Here is a 15,691-nt window from a genome sequence, read left to right as displayed (position 1 = left end):
GATGAAATGATCATCTTTCTATTTATTATTATTTATAGCCCTTGCCTATATCACCACTTTACTGGGTTTTTTTTCTTTAACTTGTTTATCTATTGAGTGGGACATTTACCTCATTGATGGTAATGTTACTTAAAATTGTTATCTCAAATACTGAAAAGGAGAAGGAAGGAAGGAAGAAGGAAGGAAGGAAGGGGAGAGTTAGGGAAGGGAGAGTGAAGGGGGGAGGTTGCTAGGGAGGAAGGGAAGCATCATATTTTTAGAATTACATCTATAAGCTGCATTTAACCTGCCTTCTTTGTGTTAACATTACATTGCACAAAAGAACAAAATATTTCAGAAGAAAATAATATATTTTATGGAATACATATAGTCATCTATAATTGTTTTTGAGAGCTATCAATAGATCAGGTGGATTGAAATTTGGCCTAGTAATCAGCATGTGTCCATCTCATATCAGAGCACCTGTATTGAATACTTACCTCCAGCTTCCTGGGAATGCAGACCCTGAGATGTGGCAGGTGATGGGTCTCTGCCACTCACGTGGGAGACCTAGAGTGAGTTCCTGGCTCTGACTTCCACCCAGCCTAGCCCTTTCATTTCAGGCATTTGGGAAGTGAACCAGTGGGTAAAAGTGATCTCTCTCCTTGCTATTTCTGCTCTATTCTATCTCTCAAATAAATAAACAATTTATTAAAATACAAGATAAAACATGTGTAAAAATATTTGGGTAGGAAAAGAGCTAAAACTCATAATACTTGTGATTTTATCAAATTAGTGAATGATAATTTTTTTACTTTATTCTAAAAAAAATTCACTTTGAAAAAAGAAATACTGAAAAGGATCAATAATAAAAAACAAATCTGAATTCCAGCATCCAGGAAGGGCACTGCCAATAAGGAAGTAAGTTCTGCTTTGTTTCTGCCCTTTCCCCATTTAACCTATTCTTTTGATGACTTTCAACAATCACATGGTGTTGGCACACCATAATCTGCTTGAATAATGTTTGATATTATAGGCTATTTGCAATATTTCATTAAAAAATGACAAATTCACATCATTACTCAGCGAGGTGACCAGAGTTGAAAGTAAAACGTCTGGAAAGTGGGTAAGGGTAGGTGCACAATCTGGGCAGACTGCAGGGAACAGGAGCATAAGGGCTCCTCAGGGGCTCAAAGATGTGAAATCTCCATGTGTGGTACTTAAAACATGGCAAAATCTGGACCAGAAGGGTCAGAGATAGGTGGCAGAGTCCCTGACCTCTGCACTCCAGTCCTGCATAAATGAAGTTTGTCCAGGGCTTTGATTTGCAAAGGTGTCTGTGCCCTGATCTGGAGGGGTGATGAGACCTAGCAGGGTGCCCTCCCTGTTGTAATTCTCTCAATCTGAGCTCTGATTTGGGCAGTGGAGGATAAGGATGAAACCTGGAATGGATACGCTGGGGTGCAGAAGAGGGAACCTGAGGGGTCCAGTGATAGTCAGGGGCGTTCCTAGTCCAGGGAGCCTTCCCAGAGCTGACCATGGAAAGTAATGGGGTGGAGAGACTGAGACTTGAGATGATATTTAGACGGGCATGGGTAGGTCCTGGATGGCTGTAGATCGAAAAAAAAAAAAAAAAAAAAAAAAAAAAAAAAACCATCTGACAGTCAAGTCTCGATTTGCTCCCGTTTCTACCTTTCGTGGGAGAAAGCCAGGGTCACTGGCGTCGGAGATAAAAGGCCTGGGGCGGAGTGGGAGAGGGAATATGTACGCCTAGTGTCACGTTGAAGTGCAAGAGAGGTGGGCGGGACCGGGGTGGAGGGCAGTCTAGTGGGCACAAAGCTCCCGTGGCTGGGCACCAAGGCCCTCCAGGAGTCGCCGCCGCCGGGGTTCTCAACCACGGGGCTGGCCAGGGAGCCACCTGGAGGCACTTGCCCCTGCGGTCAGCTAGGGGCGGCCATCCGCGGAGCTGGTCAGATCCCGCCTCCCTCGGCCCCCTGGGGGCGTGCCTCAAGCTGGGCTCCTGTCGCCAAGAGCATCCTAGGCTCTCCGCTGTCTGAGAGCCCACCTCGGAGATGGGAACTGGACGCCATAGGCAGTCCTGAAGGGCAGTCGGGGAGGGGGTCTCAGAGGTGGAGAGGGGGGAACGCCCGCCGCAGGAAAATGGAATCCTACGCTCCTTCCGGCCCCCGCGACCCCTCCGTGAGGGAGACCGGTTCTCAGCGCTGCCATCATCCCACCATCCCTACTGCGATCCCAGCCCCGGCCATTCCCGGGATCCCGCCTCCATACATGCTGCCCATTATTCGCATTCTTCCCGCAGCCCCCTCTCTGGGTTCCTGTTTCCAGTCCCTCCCAGGTTCAACCCTTCCTGCGGTAGCCCTCCCCATGCCCTCACCGCCTTTTCTCATCCCACTGCCAGTCTCCTTCTTTGGCTCCCATCGCTTCAAACCGGTATCCGTGCTGCTGTTTCTGCTCTGGCCAGCTTCTTGCCAGCATCCTCTTTTTTTTTTTTTTTTTAACTTTTATTTAATGAATATAAATTTCCAAAGTACGATTTATGGATTACAATGGCTTCCCCCCCATACCATCCCTCCCACCCTCCCACCCACAACCCTCCCCTTTCCAACTCCCTCTCCCCTTCCATTCACATCAAGATTCATTTTCGATTATCTTAATATACAGAAGATCAGCTTAGTATACATTAAGTAAGGATTTCGACAGTTTGCTCCCACACAGAAACATAAAGTGAAAAATAATAGATGATTTTTTTTAAATGATGATGAAATCAGATCAGACCTATTGTCATGTTTAATCCCAGTGAGAGTCAAGTTGGGAGTTGATAATTTCTTTTTTTTCTTTTTTCTTTTTTTTTTTTTACAGAGGATCAGTTTAGTATGCATTAAGTAAAGATTTCAACAGTTTGCACCCCCATAGAAACACAAAGTGAAATATATTGTTTGAGTACTCGTTATAGCATTAAATCTCAATACACAGCACATTAAGGACAGAGATCCTACATGAGGAGTAAGTGCACAGTGACTCCTGTTGTTGACTTTACCAATTGACACTCCTGTCTATGGCATCAGTAATCTCCCTATGCTCCAGTCATGCCAGCATCCTCTTACAGGGGTCCTCAGATCCACCTGTCTGTCCCACGGCGGCTGTGGCTGCGTACTTCTCCTGGCTGTCCCTTTGAAATAGGATGTGTGGGTGTGGCCCTGCCTCAGAGCTGAGTCCACCCACTTCCTGGAACCCTGAATGCTCTCCCAAGTCCCACATCCTACGCAGCCATAGAGTGACTCAGTCTCCCCCATCCCTCATCATGTGACCTGCTGTGTGCTCCACATCCCCTGGAGTAAGTACCCCTACACCATTCACTCCCCATTCCCCAGCCCTGCTCACCCAGGACCAGGCCGAGCCCCAGGACAGAGGCTCCAGGGCCTGATACACTGCCGTTCACAGCCTATCAGTCCTATAGGCCCAGGACAGCCAACTGGCCAGCCTGATCCCCACCCACCACCCTAATTCCCCTTCGCATTCCTGCCTTTTGCTTCTTCCGCCTTCCTCCCAAGCCTGATGCAGAGGGCTGACACCTTGCCTCTTAAGCTGCTTGGGCAGAGACCTGAAGCTTGACAGGAGTCTGGGGATCAGGAAGGAGGGAGGCATGGGTTAGGCTGGGAGAGGCTGGGGAGGGAGTGCTGCTGGGAAGCCCTTGTGATGAAGGGGTTCTGTCAAGGGTCTCTCCACAGCTGACTTGCATGGGAGGGGCTGGGCAGATCCTGTGGCAGCAGAGAAGCTCTGCACAGGAGGAAGGGAGCTGACAGGCAGACTGCTCACTTAGCTGGTGATATTGGAGGCTGTCAGGGGTACTTCAAAAACTTTGTGGGAAATAGAGCTATAAGAGAAATCCATTTTGTGCAAACGTTTTTGAAATCCATGCACAAAATGTTCAGAGTATACATTTTCCAAGAACATTTTGAATTTATCCTTATACTTTGGAAGGTTTTATATCCTTTATCTTTGGAAGGTTTTAATGAGTTGAGTCAGTTGTCTGCCCTGGAATTGGGGCAGGAGGATAGTCCCGATGACCTTCCATGGGTTTCAGAAGTGGTACTGAAAGACATTACAAGCATCACCTTTTTCTTCTTCATCATAAGCCCTCCAGATATAGCACCAATTTACAGATGAGAAAATGGAGGATCAGAAGGGTCAGAATAAAGAACCAGGACTTTGGGGCTGACACTGTGGTGCAGCAGGTTAAATCCCTGGCCTGAAATGCTGGCATCCCATGTGGGTGCCGGTTCTAGTCCCAGCTGCTCCTCTTGCTCATCTTGCTAATGAGTAAGTAGGAGACATGAATCAAGCATCACTCTGTTTCTACCATCCATTTGGCGACAAAGATGAGAGTATATAAAATCTACTTCCCAGTTGCAAAAATTATTTTATTATCTAATGTGTCAAATAATTGATTTGCACAGAAATCTTATATGTGTTCTTGATGTCCTATCTAAAACATTACTGCTTAAAGGAGCATATTCTTGTGGCACATGAAAATTAAATGGATCTGTGTAAAATGTGTTAGCATACTCTTAGCAATCAGTTTCAATTATATATAACTTTTCAATGTGTTGGATTCATTTACAAATGAAATGACAATTGAATGTTTTTTTCTTATCTTAATTAAGTAACTGAAGAAATTTTACTATGGGATATTTGTGCTACATCTTAAATGAACTATCTAGCGGTTCTTTAGTTTCACCCTTAAGGCAATCTAAAGAATCACCGAGGTAATGATTTGGAATACTTGTAGCTCAGAAAGTAATTAAAGAAGCATCATTATTCACAGACAGTAGATAAAATAATTCAGCAACTAGGCAAAAATAATCACTGACTCCTTAGAATGATTGTGAATGATTTTAACAAATATATCCTCAAAAGCAGAAGTCTGACAGGTAACGTGCAAAAGAAGAAAGATCATATGCACCAACATTTTCTTGTAAAGAACTGTTAATTTTAGCTCCAAGCCTCATTATACTAAGATTGATCTACTTTCTCTTCATTGAGTTTATACATTTCTTGCATTGAGGTTTTCTAGTTTATTTTTTTTTTCGTTGCATGACTATTTAGTGTGTGATGACACACAGATGAACCATATAATGAACATTAGGCTTCTCAGTCTTCTGAGTAGACAATGATGTTCTTTCCTGTTATTATGAAACAATTTAGACTACATTTTTCCAACAGTATTGCTCCAGCATGGATGTACATGAGGCACCACGCTACAGTAAGAGCAGCTACAATGCCATTCAAAATTGCCATGCTGTCGCCCATGTGGAAGGAGTGTCCAGTCAGTTTCTTGAACGTGGCAGGTGAAAGAGGAGTAGGAAGAAACATTCCTGGTTCAAAAGAATCAAATAAGTCACTGTCCAAGAAAAGCTGCAACAGGAGAATCCAGCAGTTAGGGATATTATAAGCAGCATCCAGAACCCTAACAGCCCAGCGTCTACACAATCTTCATTTTTCAAATTCTCAGCACGCAACTCTTTAACGGCCAGGTAGACGATGGCGAGCAGAAAGGCAAGGAGGATGGCGAACAGCAGCGAACACAGAATAGAAAGGACCTGAACCAGCCATTGCTGAGATGGGGTTCAGCTTCCCGCAGCAGCCAGGAAGATGCATTGAGCTTCTCTGGCAGCACCGGCGACCCATCTCCATCTGGTGGGAACAGAGAACCTCTCTTGCACTCCAAAGATGGTCCAGCCGAGAACTCTCTCAAGTCGCGGGCCACTTGGTTGCATCCCTCCTGGTCGTCGACTTAGCCTTTCACCCCAACTGTCCCCCTGAGAGAAGGCAGGGTATGTGGAGCCGCGAAGGGCACCGGGGTGCCAAGGCGACTGTAGTGCAGTGCCGAACGCTTCCCACTCTCCACAAAAGACATGGTGGGAAAGAAGGTGTGTTTTCAAAATTGTGAGTTCTGATTGTTATATCTCCTCATGTAATAAATTTGTAACTGAGCATCCATTGATTTCTGTAGTTGTCAATCCTTTCCTTCATTATAAGACAGCACTAATTTAATTTTTGTTCCACTCATTTTTTTACCGTTATCTTTTTTCCTTGTCATTCTATTTATGATGCACCCCTTAACTTTGTGATCAAGTTAAATAACTAGTTCTTTAGTACACTATAACATTAATTTTTTTTTATTTTATTTTTTATTTTTTTTTATTATTTTTTGACAGGCAGAGTGGACAGTGAGAGAGAGAGACAGAGAGAAAGGTCTTCCTTTGCCGTTGGTTCACCCTCCAATGGCCGCCGCGGCATGTACGCTGCGGCTGGTAGCACACTATAACATTAAATAAGCTAAATAAGATCTCTTCTTAACTATATAAAATTTTCAAACATATTCACATAAAACTCAATACTTTGCCAGCGCTGCGGCTCACTTGGCTAATCCTCCGCCTGCGGCGCTGGCACCACGGGTTCTAGTCCCAGTTGGGGCACTGGTTCTGTCCCAGTTGCTCCTCTTCCAGTCCAGCTCTCTGCTGTGGCCAGAGAGTGCAGTGGAGGATGGCCCAAGTGCTTGGGCCCTGTACCTGCATGGGAGACCAGGAGGAAGTACCTGGCTCCTGGCTTCGGATCAGCCATCTGAAGGGTGAACCAACCGAAGGAAGACCTTTCTCTCTGTCTCTGTCTCTGTCTCTGTCTCTCTCTCTCTCTCTCTCTCTCACTAACTCTGCCAGTCATAAAAAAAAAAAAAAGCCAGCACCGCAACTCAATAGGCTAATCTTCTGCCTTCGGTGTCAGAACCCTGGGTTCTAGTCCCATTGATTACTTTTCCTGTCTAATTCCTTTGACAGAATCTTCCAAAATGATGAGGGTGGGCACCTTTGTCTGGTTCTATGATTTTTTAAATATTTATTTATTTGAAAGGTAGAGTTACAGGGAAAGAGAGGGAGAGAGAGAGAAAGAGAGAGAGAGAGAGAGAGAGAGAGAGAGAGAGAGAGAGATGGAGATGCCTTCCATCTGCTGGTTCACTCCCCAAATGGCCACAATGGATGGAGTTTGGCCAATCTGAACCAGGAGACTGGAGCTTCTCACGGGTCTCCCATGTGGGTGAGGGGGGCAAAGGACTTGGGTCATCTACTGTTTTCCCAGGCCATAGCAGAGAGCTTGATTGGAAGTGGAGCAGCAGGTACTTAAGCAAGTGCCCATATGGGATGCCGGCACTGCAGGTAGTGGCTTTACCTACTATGCCACAGTACTGGACCCTACTTCTGGATCTTAGAGGAAATGCTTTCAATTGTTTTGAATAGGTTGAGAAGCCTTGGGATTACTTTTACTTTAAAAGTTATTAGAATTCATTAGTGAAGCCATTTGATCCTGGATTTTTTTTTTTTTTTGGCTTTGTCTTTGTTACTGATTGTAGCTCTGGCTTAATCACTGTTTTATTTAGGTTATCTGTGTCTTCATGACTCAATTTGGTAAAGTGTTATGTGTCCAGAAATTCATCCATTACTTCAAGGTGTTCAAATTTGTTGCTATAGTAATTCCTAGTGATTTTATTTTTGTGGTATTCATTGTAATACCTCATTTATCATCTGTGATTTTATTAATTTTGGTCTTCTCAATTTTATGGTTGAGTGGAACAAAAAGATGTACATTGTGGTTATTTTTTTTTTCAAAAAATGTTATTCATTACACAAATCTTTTGTATCTTTGTTTCAATTTTGTTTCTTCTAATGTTTATTATTGTTGCCTACTCATTTTTTGGTTTGTTCTTGTTTTTCTGGACTATTGAGATGATCATAGATCATTTGTTTGATGGCTTTCAAATTTATTTCAGTAGGTAGTAAAGTTTTCTCTTAACACAGCTTTTACCTTATCTCAAATTTTGATATATTGTAATCTTCATTTGTTTTTAGAAATTGATTTCTCTTTTGATTACTTCTAGGATCCACTGTTCATTCAGTGGTAAAATGTTTAGTTCTCTATAGGTTTGCATTTTTTCTAAAGTTTCTGAAGTTTTTAATTCACAGTTTTATTCCATTGGGCTCAGAAAGTATACATGGTACAATTTCATTGCTTTAAATTTCTTATGGCCTAGCATTTCATCTATCCTATATAAAGTTCCATGCATCAATGAAAAGAACATGTACTCAAGTTGTGGGGTGAAATGTTCTGTAGATTTCAGTTAGGTCCATTTGGTCAAAAGTGTAGATTATCTCTGTTGTTTATTTGTTACATTTCACCTACTTGATTTGTCCATTGATGAATGTGGGTGTGGAAGTCCCCCATTACTACTGAGTTGAATCTGTCTCCCTGAAGATCCTTTCTGATGTGTTTTAAATGGCCAAATTCCCTATCATTGGGTACACACACATTTACTATAATCACATGTTCCTGTTTGTTGAGTAGATACATTAATTATTAGTAGTAGTGCCCTTCTTTGTTTCTTTTTTTTTTTTTACAGGCAGAGTGGACAGTGAGAGAGAGAGACAGAGAGAAAGGTCTTCCTTTTGCCATTGGTTCACCCTCCAATGGCCACCGCGGCCAGCGTGCTGCATCCAGCACGCTGCACTGATCTGATGGCAGGAGCCAGGTGCTTATCCTGGTCTCCCATGGGATGCAGGGCCCAAGTACTTGGGCCATCCTCCACTGCACTCCCTGGCCACAGCAGAGAGCTGGCCTGGAAGAGGGGCAACCGGGACAGAATCCGGTGCCCCAACCGGGACTAGAACCCAGTGTGCCGGCGCCGCAAGGCGGAGGATTAGCCTAGTGAGCCACGGCACCGGCCTCTTTGTTTCTTTTAACAGTTTCTGTGTTAAAGTATTTAATGTCTGATATAAGTGTAACTATGTTCACTTTTATTTCTATTAACATGGGATATCATTTACCATATTTTCACATTTAGTCTGCATTGTAGTCTATGAGGTGTGTTTCTTGTAGGTAGAAAATAGATGGATCTTTTTTTTAAAACTGTTCAGCCATTCTATGTCATCCAATTGAAGGATTTATGCCTTCTACATTCAAGTTTATTAGTAATAAGCAATGACTTGGCCCTGTTTTTTTCTATGAATATTCCAATTATTTATTTTGGATTTCCTTAGTAATTTTACTAGGAAATTTTCTGTTTTCACATCCTTTCATGATGTATCTTTCTCTGTTTCTGTGTGTAGTGTGTTCTGAAATATTATTTGTAAGGCTGGATTGTGGTGACAAATTATTTCCGTTTCTATTGGTTTTGGAAGTTCTTTATTTCACCATCAATTATACATCAGAGCTTTTCTTAGGTATTGTATTATGTTTAGGCTTTTTTTTTTTTTTTTTAGGACTTGACCTGCATCTCTCCACTCTCAACTTATAGCATCTCTGATGAGAAATCAGCTTGTCATACTACCTTGATATCCTTTGATGGTAATCTGGCATTTTTCTCATGAACATTTTGGGATCTTCTCTTTATGTATTACTTTAGAAAATTTGGCTATAATGTGTCATGATGAGGATCATATCTGGCCCAGTGTTTTTTGTGTTCTATCTGCTATTTATACTTCAATTTAAATATTTAAATCAATAAATTTTCTGTTATTATTTCATTGAATAGGCCTTTTAACCCATTTTGTCTTTCCATACCCTCAGGAATTCTTAAGACGCATATGATTGATATCATTTATTGGTATTCCATAAATCTCAAACACTATTTTTGGTTTTTCTTTTTTTCCTTTCTTTTCTGAGAAGCATTTCAAAGATTTGTCTTCTAGCTAAGAAATATTTTCTTCTATGTCACCAAGTCTGTTGTTAAGGCTTTACATTTCTTTTATATTTGACATATTGAATACTTCATTTCTAATATCTCAGATTGATTTCTCAACAATATCTATTACATGGTAAAATTTTTCATCCAGGTCATGTATGCATTTCAATTGGATCAATTGCTTCTCCTGTTTGTGAGTAATCCTCCGATCAACAATTTGACTTGTGAACATTTCGAGATGTGGAATATGGAAAGTGCAGTCTGCTCTGGGCTAGGGGAAAACAGTATTTTAAAAAGTAGAGAAACTGCATTCTCAGGGGAGAGTTGGAGGTAAAACTGCAGTGGAGAGTCTGTTGAAGGAGGAGAGGCTGTGTATCTGTGTGGAAAGTGCAGATGTACACCTATGAGCGCAGAGCCAGAGAAAACACCAGCTTTGCAAAGCAAGGTGCAGTCAGCCTGCAGTGACCCATGCCACTGGCTATTTAACCAGAAAGAGGGCTTAGTGGCCTTCACTGTCTTTCACTATGGTCTGGAGCCCAAAGCAGAACAGGGTGCCTGATAACCACAGTGGAAAAAAAGGGCAAGTCTTCTTCTCCTGATCCTCTCACAACAGTGCCCAGCAAGTGGCTGAGAGAGGTTGGGCACCATTTTAACAAGAAGAGAGTGAGTGTACACCCAGCAAATGGTGCAGATAAAATACAATCTTGTAAGCAGAGGCACCCGAAGCAGTACTGGTGAACACAGCAGGCAATGGGCAGGGTGAAAGAGTCATTCTGACCTCTGTACTGGCTGCAGAGATTCTTGTATGTTCCTGCATGGCGATCTGTGGGGAGAAAGCATGATTGTGAAATGGGAAGGGCTGTGGCTGGTGGCCATTGTGCAAGCATGTGATCCAGGAATTTTACCAAAGTAAAATTTCATGTTCCCCACTTTGTGTAGGGCTGGGAGAATTCAGGTGTCTGGGTACCCTGATAGGAGGTGCCCTAGTCTCTCAACATATCATAGGTTCTGAAGTTCAAACTGCCTAGGCAAAGCACCCACATGCAGCTGGCTCTGAGAGCATCTTAGTTTCTCTGTGGAAGTGACAGACTAATGAAGTGCTTGTATCCTCCGCATACCATGAATGTGGGAGCCCTGTGTGCTGAGATGGTGGGAAATCTGTGACTGCATAAGAGGTCACGGAATGTACCTGGGTTTCTGGGCAATTACTGTGTGCAGCTTCACATGCCCAGAGGTCCCTAATTGCCTGGGATGGTCATTGAGATGAGATTTGTGCTTACAGTGAGGACTGAACAATTCCTTTGTGCAGTTCATGCAGAGTGCAAATGAGTATGTCACTGACTGAGGGCTAACACCTGGGCATCGATCACCTTGTAAGAGAAAAAGTGAATGTGTGATTATACCAACAGATGACGATACCTCCATTTTCTGTTAACAAGAGATCTGTATTGCCCAGTATATTCCTACCACCCTGGAGCACTGACCAGAATTCTGGCCACACTCAGCACACACCACTGGATATATCACTGAAACACCCAACACTCCAGTAACACACAGTGGCAGAGTTAAAAAAAGAGATCAGAGGGAAAAACCAACATGGAACTCTGAAAATGCCCAAAATTAAATGCAGAAATTCAAGAAACAAGAATAAGGAAGATAAGAGGACTCCCTCCCCACCCCATAACACAACACTTGATTATCAGAATGTAAAGATGAAGAGATGGATGAAAAGACTGAAATTGAATTAAAAAGATTAATCATAAGATTACTCAGAAGCAATGAGGAGCAAATTCAGAAATTCAAGTAATCCATGCATGACATGATCGAAAAAATCTACCATTAAACTGAGATTTTGTAGCGAAATCTAAATGAAACATTAGAAATGAAGAATTCAATATGTCAAATAAAAACTTGGTGGAAACAACAGACTGAGTGAGGCAGAAGAAACAATAGCCAATCTAGAAGACAAAACTTCGGAAATTTTTCAGTAAGACCAAAAAAAGAAGAAATTAGAAAAATTAAAAATAGTGTTGGAAATTTAGGTGATGTTGTCAAATGACCCAAAATATGGGTCTTAGGAGTTCCTGAAGCTGTGGAAAGAGAAAGGATTAGAAGTTCTATTTAGTAATATAATTACAGAAAACATCCCTAGTTTGAGAAAGAAAAGGACATCCCAGTACAGCAAGCACATAGAACTCTTCATAGACATGGCCAGAAAAGATCCTCACCACAACACATTGTGTTTAAACTATCAACAGTGAAACATAAAGAAAAAATCCTAAAATGTGCAGAAGAGAAGTGACAGATTACTGTCAGTGGATCTCTAATTAGACTCACAGCTGATTTTTCATCAGAAACTCAACGGGCAAGAATGAAGAGACTTAGTCCATGTACTAAGAGAAAAATTAAAAAAAAAAAAAAAACTGTGGACCCAGAATACTGTAGTCTGCAAAGCTCTCATTCATGAACAAAGATGAAAGAAAGACCTTCTATAACAAACAGAAATCAAATTTGTCACTATTCTTCCAGTCTTGCAGATGCTTGAGGAAGTGCTACACACAGAAACACAGAAAGATAGATATCATTATGAAGAAATGTGAAAGCAGAAAATCTATTTGCTGCTTACAAGAAACGTACCTCACCAACAAAAATGCACACGGAGCAAAAGTGAAAGATTAGAAGAAGATATTACATCCTAGTAGAAACCAAAAAACAACAGATGTAACCATCCTAGTATCAGACAAAATAGACTTTAACACAAAAACTGTAAAAAGAGATAAAGAAGGGCACTATATAATGATTAAGGGATTAATCCAACAGGACACAGTGACTATAGTAAATGTATATGCACCCAACACCAGGGAGCCTGGACACTTAAAATAAATGTTAATGGATGTAAAGTGAGACATAGACTTCAATATAATTGTAATGCTGGACTTTGACAAAACATTTTCGTCAATAATCAGGTAAACTAGACATAAAATCAAAAAAAAAAAAAAACAAGAAACAGAACTAATCAACACTATCAGCTAAATGGACGTGATATCTACAGAACTTGTCATTCCACATTTCATTCCAATTTCATTCTTTATCACGATTGACTGCTAAAAGTGGTAGGCTTGAGTAACTTTCCAAAAGTGGAGCCATGAAATGGAGACAAAGGACAATTCCTGTAGAAAATATATGCTCTACCTAAGCTAAAGAGATAGGAAGATGTACATCTTAGGATATCTCTGGGAATAGAGTAATCAGGAAGTACCTTCTTAAAAAGGAGGAAAAGGATTTTTATTTGTTGTGGAGGAAGGGCAAATAGAGAGGAAAGGAGAGGGGATATGGTGAAGGAATGAGAAAGGGGGAAGTGTTTGTGTGTGTGTGTGTGTGTGTGTGTACACCAGTCTTCCTGCAGATTCAGGTCACTGAGAGTAAAGGGAAAGTTTAGATGATGCAGATGCTTTTCTGTGCAGTTTAGGTCCTGTGCTACACACAGATTCACTCTGGATTGCTAAGTCACAGACAAAATGATGGTTTAATATAGACAAAGCAATTTCTGAAAGCAATGGAGAAGTAAAAGATGTAAAATTTTCACTATTAGTTTCTCTTTTCAGTGAAGAATAAAGAGTGATTCCTAGAGATCAGAAACAGAAAAATTCAAACACTTTAAGGGTATTTGCCATGAGCTAACATTGTAGCACAATGGAATAAGCTGCCACTTGGGAAGCCATAATGTCATATCAGGGTGCTGGCTGAGTCTCTACAGCTCTGGTTCCTTTCCAGTTTCCTGCTAACACACCTCGGAAAGATGGCTCAATTGCTTAGGTCCTTATTGTCCACAAGGAAGACCATGATGGAGTTACAGGCACCTGGCTTATGTCTATCCCAGCTCTAGCCATTGCAGTATTTTGAAGGGTGAACTAATAGGTAGATTTTCTGTCTCTGAATATTCCTCCCTCTCTGTTGTAGATAGGTAATCAAGCAAATAAATAAACAACCAAGGAGGAGCACCCAGAGGCTCTGGGATTATTAGTTGTCTGTGAGTCACAAAGAAAGCCTGTCCCAACACATCAAATTGAATAGCAATGAACCCTGTACATAAGTATTAGAATCCTAGAAAATCAAAAGAAATCATAAAGCTCATGTCAAAGTCAAATTCAATGGTAAAACCTTGAAGATAATTTATTTCCCAAATGCTCTTATTCTCCCTCCATTCTTACTGGTAAAATATTCCAAAAGTCATATTAACTCTTTCTAATGAAATAGCATATTCATTTATTTCTGAAATTGAAAAGATCTAAGACACTTGGTCCAATTAAACTTTTAAATTTTAAATGATTGTCTCAAGAAAATAACCTTTGAATTCCAAACTACCTGTTATTTTGTTTGATATAAGGTATGTTTCTATGAATAGTCTAACCATTTAAAGAAACATCTCTGTGATGTACAGCATGTGTCATTGAGAAACAGTTTTCTTTTGTAGTTAAAGGCAGGCTCTGGATTTGAACTGGGTTTTAGTTATATCTAAGTACTGAGTAGCTGTGTGATCATAGGCAAATATTTAACCACTCCATGCATCCATTTTCTCGTTCAGATATGATAGTAATTGTAACTGCCTCATAGAGTTGATAGAATTAAGAATTGAAGCTAGAGAAATGAAATACAATGTATGCCATCAGTACATAACAGACTTATTTATTTCACTTGAAAATGTAATATTCTGGAAGGTGCAATCTCAGGCAAGAGTTAGGGAAAAAACACAGTGGAAATTCCACAGAAGGAAGAGGGATGCTATGCTCCTACATGGATTGTGTGGATGCACAGAATGAGTATAGGAACAACACAGGACCCCAGTAGCCAAGAGTCTAAATGCCAGTTTTGGACACTGAGGTGAGATCGGACTGCAGTAGTCCAAACAACTGGTGATACAGCTCCAGGGAGAGCCCCACAGGGCTCCAGGATATCTGCCAAACTAGAAGGAAGATAGAGGCTCATTTGTCTTCCCCGTGCCAACAGTGATGCCCTACAATTAGCTGAGAGAGAGAGGGCAGAATTTTGGACACACAAACAGCTGCACCACCTTGTGTCCACAAGCCTAGCAACCAACTGCAAGGAGATGCCTGAGTCTGGCTGGGAGGACTGACAGGGGGCTGAGTACCCATGTAGGACTATGGGCTCACCTGCCTAGGAGGAGCACCCATAGGTAGCTGGCTCTGAGAGTGTCTCTGCCTCTCTGTGGATCGGATGGACTGGTGGGGTAGAGTGGATCCTTGGTGCTGCAGGACTATAGGATCCTTGCATGTTGGGACTGTGGAAACACTATGGTTGCATCCAAGTCACAGGTGTTGCTGGGTCTCTGGGAAATCACTGTGGATTGCTCTACATAATCAGGACTCCCTGACTGCCTGGGGTGGGTCATTCTGGTGGGATTCATGCTCACACTGATGATTGCATGGATCCTTTGTGTGGTTCTTCTGGCCGCATTGATGAATATTTTACCCAGTGGGGTTAGCACCCAGGCATTAATCACCATGGAAGAAAGGAGGTGAAGGTGAAACTACTACACCAACACAGCTGATTAAACTCTCTCTTCTGTTAAAAAAAAAAAAAGATCTAGCATGCCCAACTTGGGTGTCACCCTTGATACTCCCCCAACCCTGGCACACTAAATAGAGCTCCCAGACACAGCCAGCACACATATCTGGGTATTCACTGAAAGAACAGACACTCCACTAAGCCACAGAGGAATGACCCAAAGATAAAAGTAATCAGAGGGGAAAAATACAAGTATCTCCAAAAATGCCTAAAAATAAACAGAAATTCAAGAATCAAGAATAAGGAATACAAAGTGATGCTCTACAGGAACACAACAGTTCAATACTAGAATGTGAAGAGGAAGAGATTGTTGAGGGCTGGAAATAGAATTTAAAAGATTAATCATAGGGTTATTCAGAAGCAATCAAAGTTAAA

General features: G+C 41.6%; 1 protein-coding gene and 1 pseudogene across 2 annotated transcripts in view; one reads left to right on the top strand and one right to left on the bottom strand.

The window, feature by feature from the left end:
- Window positions 1-15,691, top strand: part of LOC127488448 (ESX-1 secretion-associated protein EspK-like) — a 131,621-nt gene that overhangs the window by 95,091 nt on the left and 20,839 nt on the right. The gene's annotated exons all lie outside the window — the stretch shown is intronic.
- LOC108175851 (ADP-ribosylation factor-like protein 6-interacting protein 6 pseudogene) lies at window positions 4,484-6,194 on the bottom strand (annotated as a pseudogene).

This window comes from Oryctolagus cuniculus, chromosome 2, assembly GCF_964237555.1.
Source record: "Oryctolagus cuniculus chromosome 2, mOryCun1.1, whole genome shotgun sequence".
Classification (NCBI taxonomy): domain Eukaryota; kingdom Metazoa; phylum Chordata; class Mammalia; order Lagomorpha; family Leporidae; genus Oryctolagus; species Oryctolagus cuniculus.
Note: the sequence above shows the minus strand (reverse complement) of the source record. Positions and strands in the feature narration are given on the sequence as shown.